Genomic DNA, 9274 nt, shown 5'->3' with positions numbered 1-9274 from the left:
GAAATCCTCACGTGGTGTTCTCCCTCTGTGTGTGTGTGTGTGTGTGTGTGTGTGTGTACGTGCGCGTGTGTATCTCTTCCCTGTGTCTCTCCATTCTTTTCCTAAGGACACCAATTTTATTACTCCATTTTCATGCTGCTGATAAAGACATACCTGAGACTGGGTAATTTATAAAGATAAAGAGGCTTAATGGACTCACAGTTTCACATGGCTGGGGAAGCTTCCCAATCACGGCAGAAGGCAAAAGGCACGTCTTACGTGGCTGCAGACAAGAAAGAATGAGAGCCAAGTGGAAGGGGAAACCCCTTATAAAACCATCAGATCTCAGGAGACTTATTCCCTACCATGGGAACAGTATGGGGAAAACTGCCCGCATGATTCAATTATCTCCCACTGGGTCCCTCCCACAAGCACATAGGAATTATGGGAGCTACAATTCAAAATGAGATTTGAGTGGGGACACAGCCAAACCGTATCAGCAGTCATGTTGGATTAGGTCCCATCCTATGCCAGTATGCCCTCATCTTAACTAATTACACCTGCAATGACCCTAGCTCCAAACACAGTCACATTATGAAGTACTGGGAAGTGAGGACTTCGACATGTGAATTTTGGGAAGACACAATTTAACCCATAACAGAAATGATTCCATTGTTTTAATTAGCACCTCTCTTACAGTAACTCCTTAGCACTGAGGCCCGGAGAGAGATTGCCAGGCCCCTTCTAAACCACGTCCCCAAGAACCAGGCATCTTCTGTTCTCTTCTTTCCTGCCTGGCCCCAAAGATGAGGTCCTACCCTGCTTCCAAGGCAAGGACTGTAGAGTGAGTGCCCAGCAAGGCAATAATTCTTCAGGTTCTCACCAACATGCCATTTATCCTTTCACCCTCACCACAAGCACTTATTTTGGGGCCACTCCATGGGGCAGACATGGGGTCAACACCACTTTCTACCATCATCATGTTCTTGGTGGTGCTTTTAGATTTCAGTTTAGATTCATCCTCTCTTTCCCTGAAAGTTCTAGGCCTCAGGGTGAGGAGAAGGCCAGGAGCTGTTCAGAGTCCATCTGACAAACACAGTCTTCAAGTTACTTGCTGCCTCCTGGAGACACCTGACAGTAGGACCAGGATGTATGGGGTAGAGGAAGAGGCCAGAGCACTGGGTATGCATGCTGGCAAGGCTTCTGTTGGGCAGCCCAAGGGCAGCATTTGGCCTCTAGCATTTGACCTAGAGGGAAGAAACCTCTAAAAGGGGGCAAAAGCTCTGATAATGACGATAGGGTTGAGACAATCAAGGACTATGAAAGTAAATTCTCTTCTTAAAAAGCACTCCTAGGACTTCTGAAATTTATCAGATATTGTCATCTCTGTCTTAACCCAAGAACAAGATTAGAGTAGACTGGACTCCCTCTAATCTCTAAATTGTAGGATCAGAAATTTTCTTGGAAGATAAAGGACAAACAAGTTGGGTAAAAGGGAAAAAAATTACCCAAGGTGCTGATTACAAGTTTCCGTAGGAGGAACATAGAGAATTGCCACAGTGACTTGAAGCAATGACTCATCCAGCCTAATGGAAAAAACAAAGATGGGTGAGCAAGAGGCCTTGTGGGATAAGAAAAAATGGGCATATGTGGTGAATATTATGAAACGAAGAGGTCTTTGGCAATGCCCCAGGCCGCTGTGCGGGGCGGGGGGTGGGGGGAAGGGGGGGATGGTCTCTAAGAGACTTCCAAAGACAATGACTCATGTATAGTTTAACTGGTAGAAGGACTATGGACTTGAATTTAGGAGTCAAATAAAGTGGGTTGGAATCCTGACCTCCTGAGCTTCAGTTTTATTGTCTTTATAACGGAAACATGTCTTCTATGAGATAATTATAGTAATTTCAAGAGATAATATGATAATATATATAAAATATCTAGTAATATGCCTGTCCCATTGTAGAGATTGAATAAATGGTAGTTTTTATAATTTACTGAAGCACCAATAGAAAGCAACAAGAGAATTCGTAGGTATCAAATATCACAAGCATAGGGTTTACACAGCTACACTGAAATAGTGCACAGCAAAACAAGGCTAAGCAAAAAACTCAATAGCAAAAAGTCTTTTGCTGCTTTTCTAGGCTGCTGTTTTATGGTCACATGGGATTCACTCCTATTCATTCTTCTCACCTAGGTGAATTCTATCTGGAGACTAGAACAGTATAAACATCAATCATGCTGTCACTGAAGAGAAGCAATTTGCTGTCCTTCCAGGGTGCACTCTGGATTGTTTTGGCCAGTAGACAGAACTGGTAGGACCAAGGCCTGCAGTGTAGCAGTGACACTATTCTCCGAATGCGTGATTAAAACTGAGCTTTTGGGCTTTTCTCTAGCATTATACAATCAGCACTCCCTCCTTCTTCCCCTGTGGGGAATTGACCCTGAGAAATGCCCTCCCTCTCTTTGGAGACTGGGGTGGGAGGCAGGTGAGGGCCTCTGTGAGTACTGAAGCAGTTCAGGGCCACCTTATTGGGGAAAAGTTCATCAGTGCCTCCTACTTTCTAACCAATTACAATCTTTTCTGTGAGCATTTATTATGCTCCCACTACGTTCTGACTCCTTTTCTCTCTCTTGCATTTCCTGGTCCCAGAAAGTTTTCACATTAATATGAGATGCAGGCTGAAAATCTTTAAGGAAAATTATGTATTAAGGTGGAATATATTTTTGTGGGGTGCTGTTTAGTTATAATTTGTTTTTTTTTTTTTTTTTTTTTTTGAGGCGGAGTCTCGCTCTGTCTCCCGGACTGGAGTGCAGTGGCCGGATCTCAGCTCACTGCAAGCTCCGCCTCCCGGGTTTACGCCATTCTCCTGCCTCAGCCTCCCGAGTAGCTGGGACTACAGGCGCCCGCCACCTCGCCCAGCTAGTTTTTGTATTTTTAGTAGAGACGGGGTTTCACCGTGTTAGCCAGGATGGTCTCGATCTCCTGACCTCGTGATCCACCCGTCTCGGCCTCCCAAAGTGCTGGGATTACAGGCTTGAGCCACCGCGCCCGGCCTAGTTATAATTTGTTTATTTTCAGTTTGGGGGAAGAGACAAAGCCATTTAACAACATGGAAAAGGCATAAGCAAGAAATAAGATGAATGGGAAGAAAACAAAAAGAAGAAGGGAAGTGAATGACTAGTGGAGTCTGTGTACCTGTAAACTTTAGGGTAATTGAACAGATTTTCCCATTTGTCTGTCCTGGCTAGGAAGATGTAAATGGTCTCACATCTTAGGGAACAGCAAGCTAGAAATCTAACTTCCTTGAAATTCCAAGAGTAGCAACCTCCAGGAAGAGAATCCATTCTAATCTTTCCAGGGGAACTCAAATACCAAGATGGAAATGTTTAAAGTTATAGTTAAAAAGAATGAACATCCTTGTGTTTGCTCCTGAATCTAGGGATCCAGAGTTCAGAAGAGACATTCCTCTTAATCACCTTGTCCTGGCTCCAAGGTCCAGATGGGAGGGGAAAGTTTACGTTTGTTTGGCTATCATGGTGAAAGAGGTGGAGAACCACAGCTTCAAGTGGAGCTTAGTCTGGAGGAGAGGTCTGGGCTGGGGAGAGTGTAGTGAGTAGACAACGTAAGTATGCGCAGACCTCTTCTGTAGAAGTTGGGTCCCAAATGACTTAGTCGAATTAGGCTTCTTGAAGAATATAGAGTTTGAATCTTCTAGGGCCTTAGGATTTTGATTTTATCATTTGATTTGTAATTAAGAACTTCTAAGCTCTAGGAGCAGGAGAATATTTGAGGGTCAGATGCTTTCTTTCTCTCCTACTTCATTTTGGATTAGAATAGGACATAAATGGTAAACTAGCCGGGCGAGGTGGCGGGCGCCTGTAGTCCCAGCTACTCGGGAGGCTGAGGCAGGAGAATGGCATGAACCCAAGAGGAGGAGCTTGCAGTGAGCTGAGATCCGGCCACTGCACTCCAGCCTGGGTGACAGAGCAAGACTCCGTCTCAAAAAAAAAAAAAAAAAAAAAAAAAAAAAAAAAAAAATAGGACATAAATGGCTACAGTCTCAGAAGATGACTTGAAGGAAGACAAACAAAATATTACAGTACCTCTTGGAATTATTGCTATTAATGTGAAAGGCAAAATAATAAAGCTTCTAGAAGATATAAGAGAATATCTTTATGACCATATGCCAGATACATCTATTGTAAAATGCTCAACCCTGATTAGAAATCAGGGAAATACAGGCCGGGTGCAGAGGCTCAGGCCTGTAATCCCAGCTGAGATTAATTTTGGGAGGCCGAGGCGGGTGGATCATTTGAGGTCAGGAGTTAAAGAGCAGCCTGGCCAATATGGTGAAACCCTGTCTCTACTGAAAATACAAAAAGTAGCTGGGTGTGGTGGCACACGCCTGTAATCCCAGCTATTTAGGAGGCTTAGGCATGAGAATCGCTTGAACTCAGGAAGGGGAGGTTGCAGTGAGCCAAGATCATGCCATTGCACTCCAGCGTGGGCAACAGAGCAAGACCTGCCTCAGAAAAAAGGAAAAAAAAAGAAATCAGGGAAATGCAAATTAAGACCACAGTAAGATACTGCTACGCATCCACCAGAATGACTGAAATTTAAAAAGACTGACAATATCAAATATTGGTGAGGATGCAGAACTAAAATTCTCATATATAAAAATACAAAATTAGCCAAGTGAGGTGGCACATGCCTGTAATCCCAGCTACTCAGGAGGCTGAGACAGGATAATCGCTTGAACCTGGGAGGCAGAAGTTGCGGTGAGCCCCATTGCACTCCAGCCTGGGCAACAAGAGCGAAACTCCCTCTCAAAAAAGAAAGAAAGAAAGAAAAAGAATTCACTATGAACCCTAGAAACATTACCCAGCAAACCAACAGAACGTTAAACTTTGCTTCTGTCTCTAAGAATTCTGTTAGGTTATTTCTAACGTACACATGTCTTATCACTGTGTTGCAATCGGTATGCAAAACTATTTTGTGTCCTGGCTTTTCATATTGCACTTGATTTACATAAATATAGCTTACATACATGTCATTTAAATAGTTACCTAGTATTTCATTGTGTTTACATACCATAAGTTTTCTTAGCTATTTTCATGTCTTTGGGGCTTTGAGTGGTTTCAGCTTCTTAAGATCATCATCATATCACTAACCTTATTAAGAACTCCCTAGATCCCAGCTACTCTAAGTAGAACTTTTCATTCATTATTTTATCCACATTGGAGACCAACCCTGTGAGCCAGGCACTAGTTTTCTTCCCATTTTACAGATGAGGAAACTGAGATTTGGAGAGATGAAGTAAATTGCAAGTTTCATAAGGAACTTTCACAAACAATTCTTTTTTTTTTTTTTTTTTTTTTTTTTTTTTTTTTTTTTGTTGAGACGGAGTCTCGCTCTGTCGCCCAGGCTGGAGTGCAGTGGCCGAATCTCAGCTCACTGCAAGCTCCGCCTCCCGGGTTTACGCCATTCTCTCGCCTCAGCCTCCCGAGTAGCTGGGACTACAGGCGCCCGCCATCTCGCCCGGCTAATTTTTTGTATTTTTTTTTTTAGTAGAGACGGGGTTTCACCGTGTTAGCCAGGATGGTCTCGATCTCCTGACCTCGTGATCCGCCCGTCTCGGCCTCCCAAAGTGCTGGGATTACAGGCTTGAGCCACCGCGCCCGGCCTCACAAACAATTCTTACCCTGACAAACACATTCCATTGTCCTTACTCTCAACCCCTATGTCATAACATTTGCTTTGAACTCCTCTGTTCTTCCCTGGTAATTTTTTTTTTTTTTCCCTTAAAGTTCCCAAAGTGGAATTGCCAGGTCAAAAGACTTGAACAATTTTTGAAGGCTCTCATGCATATTCCAGTTTCTTCTCCAGCTACTCTGCACCAATTCTCAATGACATCAGGAAGATTCTTGTGAAGGCTCAGAGTCATGTCAAGTGTAGGAAACCCAACTTTAGGGTCTCTCTGTACAACTTCCCTCACTAAGATGGTGTGTGCTGACGAATGCCTAAATATTACCCTTGTCATTTGACCCTCTTAAAATATTTTAGAAGATCTTGTTTTCCCTTTATTACATGTTTTGTTTGACTGTCAGTACCTAGTAAGAGAGAATTAGATATTTTGGCCCTTTTATTTATTTATTTATTTTGAGATAGAGTCTCACTCTGTTGCCCAGGCTGGAGTACAGTGGCATGGCTCACTGCAACCTCTGCCTCCCAGGTTTAAGCAATTCTCCTGCCTCAGTCTCCCGAGTAGCTGGGATTACAGGCATATGCCACCATGCCCAGCTAGTTTTTGTATTTTTAGTAGAGAGGGGGGTTTCACTCTGTTGGCCAGGCGGGTCTCGAACTCCTGAACTCAGGTGATCTGCCTACCTTGGCCTCCCAAAGTGCTGGGATTACAGGCTTGAGCCACTGCACCTGGCCTTGACCCTTTTATTTTTAAGTAGAGCTTTTGCTTTTATAGTGATTGCTGTTTCTTACCACAGAATCTTTCACTGAGTCACAATTCAGCAAATTCCTATAGGTTTTATGTGAACTTTTGTAAGAAATAGCCACATTTCTCCACCTCTTACCTCTGTTAAAAAACATTGCCCATTGGAGCTATCATCTCACCCCAGTTAAAATGGCTTTTATCCAAAAGACAGGCAATAACAAATGCTGGCAAAGATGTGAAGAAAATGGAACCTGTACACACTGTTGATAGGAATATAAATTAGTACAACCACCATGGAGGACAGTATGGAGATTCCTCGAAAAATTAAAAATAGGCTGGGTATGGTGGCCCATGCCTACAATCCCAGCACTTTGGGAGGCCAAGAGAGGAGGTTCATTTCTGAGTCCAGGAGCTTGAGACCAGCTTGGGCAACGCAGTGAGACTTCATCTCTACAAAATAAAAATTAAGTTAAACAATTAGTTGATTGTGGTGGCACATACCTCTAGTCCCAGCTACTGGGGAGGACTGAAGGCAGGAGGATCACTTCAGCCCAAGAGTTCTAGGCTGCAGTGAGCCATGGTTGTTCCACTGCACTCCAGCTTGGGTGACAGAGCAAGACCCTGTATGAGTAATAACAACAACAAAAATTAAAATAGAGCTACCACATGATCTAGCAATCTCACTGCTAGATATACACCCGCAATAAAGGAAATCAGTCTGTGAAAGAGATATATGCACTCCGGTGTTTACTGCAGCACTATTCACAATAGCCAAGATTTGGAAGCAACCTAAGTGTCCATTAATAGATGAATGAATAAAGAAACTGTGGTACATATACACAGTGGAATACTGTTCAGCCATAAAAAAGAATAAGATCCTGTCATTTGCAACAACATGGATGGAACTGGAGGACATTATGTTAAGTGAAATAAGCCAGGCACAGAAAGGCAAACTTCACATGTTCTCACTTAATTGTGGGAGCTAAAAATTGAAATCACAGAGATAGAATGATGGTTACTAGAGGCTGGGAAGGGTAGTGGCATGAGGGATTGGAGGAGGTGGGGATGGTTAAGGGTACAAAAACATAGTTAGATAGAATGAATAGGAGCTAGTATTTGATAGCACAACAGGGTGACTACAGCAAACAAGAATTTATTATACATTTAAAAACAACTAAAAGGGTATAATTGGAACGTCTGTAATACAAAGAAATGATCAATGTTTGAAGTGATGGATACCCCATTTCCCCTGATGTGATTATTACACTTGTACGCCTCTATCAAAGTATCGCACATACCCCATAAATACATTCACCTATTATGTACCCATAGAAATTAAAATCTGAGAAAAAACAAAAACCAAAAAACATTGCCCATTATATTACTCATTGTTCTTTAAATAAAGAGGCATGTAATGAAAGGCTTCTAGAATTCAATGTCAAGGGAAATGTTTGTCTCTTCCCATTAAATAATATGCTTACTTTGTTTGATCAGTGAGAATTATATAACCTTAATGTGTCTTCTTTGTTATTGCCTTGGTTACAAGTACTTCTAATTCAAATTTAAAGTGTAACCATTACAATGATCTCACCCTGGGTTTCTGATATTAGAATGTGAGCTCCCAGAATGCAGAGATTTTGTCCATTTTTGTTCCCTGTTCCAGCGACAGAGCTCTAGGCAGAGGGAAACAGCTCAAAGGCTCTGTATTGAGAGCAAAAAAAAAAAAAAAACCGCGGGGTGTAGTGGCTCATGCCTGTAATCCCAGCACACTGGGAGGCTGAGATAGGAGGATCACAAGATCAGCAGTTTGAGACCAGCCTGCTCAATATGGTAAAACCTCATGTCAGCTAAAAATACAAAAATTAGTCAGGCGTGGTGGCGGGCGCCTGTAGTCCCAGCTACTTGGGAGGTTGAGGCAGGAGAATCGCTTGAATAGGGGAGGCGGAGGTTGCAGTGAGCCAAGATCGTGCCAGTGCACTCCAGCCTGGGCAACAGAGTGAGACTCTGTCTCAAAAAAAAAAAAAGTAAAAGGCTGGGCGCGGTGGCTCATGCCTGTAATCCTAGCACTTTGGGAGCCCAAGGCGGGCAGATTGCCTGAGCTCAGGAGTTCGAGACCAGCCTGGGCAACACGGTGAAACCCCTGCCTCTACTAAAAAACAAAAAAGTGTTAGCCAGGCACGGCGGCGAGCGCCTGTAGTCCCAGTTACTCAGCGAATAACTGAGGCAGGAGAATTGCTTGAACCCAGGAAGCAGAGGTTGCAGTGAGCTGAGATCATGCCACTGCACTCCATCCTGGGTGACAGAGTAAGACTCTGTCTCTCTAAAAAAAAGAAAGAAAATGTAAACGTTACACAACTCATTGGTAGTTTAGCCTGTTTCAGTTGCTCATAAAGCAACATCCTATCCTCTGAAGCACTCTTAAGAGAGCAAACTCTATTAACTGCTCTCCACTGAACAACAGACTCTGGTATAAATAGCAAATATACTTTGCTTTTACAAAATCGTTTCATATTGGAATTTATGCCACTCTCAGATGCATGAAACAAAGACTTGGAGTAAAGAGGAAAGAGGTGATTTTCCACCTTTTGGTATCTGTGGTATTTGTGTGGCATGTGGCTGAAATAGATCATTATTCTACCTGAATAGTTATCCTTTGGGAGAATTAATATGGAGGAGAGCCAGAAAAAGGCACCTGAAAAAAAATGCACGGACCATCCTGAAATCCACTGAGTTGACTGTGCCCCTTCAGCTGCCACCTGAACCCTGGCCTCTTGCCTCAGCTCCTGCCCCTATCCGTTGACTCCCAGCAATGACAAATCTGTCTTCTTGGTAGCTCCACCCTCAGC

The sequence above is a fragment of the Trachypithecus francoisi genome, unplaced genomic scaffold (genome assembly GCF_009764315.1).
Source record: "Trachypithecus francoisi isolate TF-2019V2 unplaced genomic scaffold, Tfra_2.0 Lachesis_group4, whole genome shotgun sequence".
Lineage (NCBI taxonomy): Eukaryota > Metazoa > Chordata > Mammalia > Primates > Cercopithecidae > Trachypithecus > Trachypithecus francoisi.
Note: the sequence above shows the minus strand (reverse complement) of the source record.